The sequence below is a fragment of the Ailuropoda melanoleuca genome, chromosome 13 (assembly GCF_002007445.2).
Source record: "Ailuropoda melanoleuca isolate Jingjing chromosome 13, ASM200744v2, whole genome shotgun sequence".
Lineage (NCBI taxonomy): Eukaryota > Metazoa > Chordata > Mammalia > Carnivora > Ursidae > Ailuropoda > Ailuropoda melanoleuca.
In genome coordinates this window covers 45261977-45263672 of record NC_048230.1, presented here as the reverse complement: position 1 = coordinate 45263672, position 1696 = coordinate 45261977, and positions in this window count along the sequence as shown.

Here is a 1696-nt window from a genome sequence, read left to right as displayed (position 1 = left end):
CTTGCCCACCCACCCCCACCCCCGTCCCCGGGTAGGCTCAGGTAGGGTCAGAGGAAAAACCCAGGCTGAGGGGCCGAAGACGGCTTGAGGGAAGGACCGCCCCGCCTGGGGGGGGGGAATCCCACCTGGCTGACGGCCTCTGCCTCTCCGCCCCCAGACCTGGCAGCCCTGACCACCCGGCAGTGGTCGTGGAGAAGACGGTCCCCACCCCAGCTGCCACAGGCTGCAAGGGGCTCTGGTCCCTCCTCCCCCAGGGGGTCCTGGTGCCGGGGTGGTTTTGAAAACCAGAGACTGGAGGCCTTATCAGAACACAGGTTTTCCTGAGGAAGGAAGGGTGGGCCTCCGGGATGGAGCGCCTCCTCTGGGCGTGCCGGCCGCCGGAGGGCGATCGGGCGCTCCCCATCCCTCCCGGGGGGGAGGACGGCTTCTCCCTGGGGGCCCTAGCCCAAGACCTAGCCTGGCCAAGGACAAACAGACCCCGAAGGCTGGAGGTGCCAGGGTCTGAGTTTCAGGAACCCAGGGGTGGGGTGCAGCGCAGCACTCCCTGAAATCCTGAGCAAACCCTAGCATTTCCAGGGGTGTCCAGAGCTCCCCCATCGGACCCTCAGAGGGATCTGTGGCCACTTCAAACCACACATCCACTCCCAGGGGCACCCAGTGAGAATCGTACTTCAGGCTAACCCAAAACCAGGTACCAGAATGCTCAACCCCCCCCCCTCCTCCGTGTGTAATACTCCAAACTGGGAAAAGCCAGCACCCCTCGGCAGTAAAGTAGGTAAATGAAATATGGCCCGTCCACACTGCAGTGCTGGACAGCCACAGGAAGGAGCCACTGTGGCCTCCAGGCGTGGCTGTGGACAGCACACCAGTCTCATGGGCAGTGAGCAGAGGCACTCCGCGGCCTGGGGGCCACTGCAGCCAGCTGGTTCGTGCGGTGACCGTCTTTGGAGTGCAGACCCCAGGGGCCTCCTGGGACTGGCAATGTCCTGTTTTCTTGATTTGGGTGCTGGTGGCAAGATGCATTCAGTTTGTGAAAATTCCCTCAGCCACACACTTGAAGTACGTGCACTCTTCTGTTTGCAGGTGGCACATCAATAAAAGTTCTTAAGAAAAAACCCCAAACCCTCCACTGACCCCTCCCTGAGGAAGGAGTGTTCCCTGAGGCACTCTGCCCTGTCCTGCCTTCCACCTGGACCTCCAGGGAAGACTCTAGGGACCCTCCATGGAGGGAGCAGAGAAGACAGGTGAGGGCAGCCCCTGGGGGTCACCACAGGGGGGGCACTTCTTACCCCTGGAGACTGAGGCTCGGAGCTGGGCTCAGGCCAGGCTGACGGCCCCAGGCCAGGCTCTGCCTTTCTCTAGAAGAGGGCCCACCGTAGCCACACAGGCTGGGGGTCCTGCAGCCTCCTAGGTGGGGCCAGGTGGATGTGGGGCCCACCCTGCTGGAGCCTGACCAGCCGGCTTTGGAATGCTGGTCCAACCTAGGACTGGCCTGCGGGGCCAGGGGCGCCTCCAGCCCTCCTCCCTCCTGCGGCAGTGCCTCTAACCCTTCCGCTTCCAGAGGCCCGGGGGCTATTTTTAACTCGAGCTGAGCTGCCTGTGCTGAAGGTGGACAGAACCCCCGGTCAGGGGAGTGGAGGGGGGGCGGGAGAGAGAGCCAAACAGCTGCCTTCCTGCCCCCACCGCTCCCCAGGTC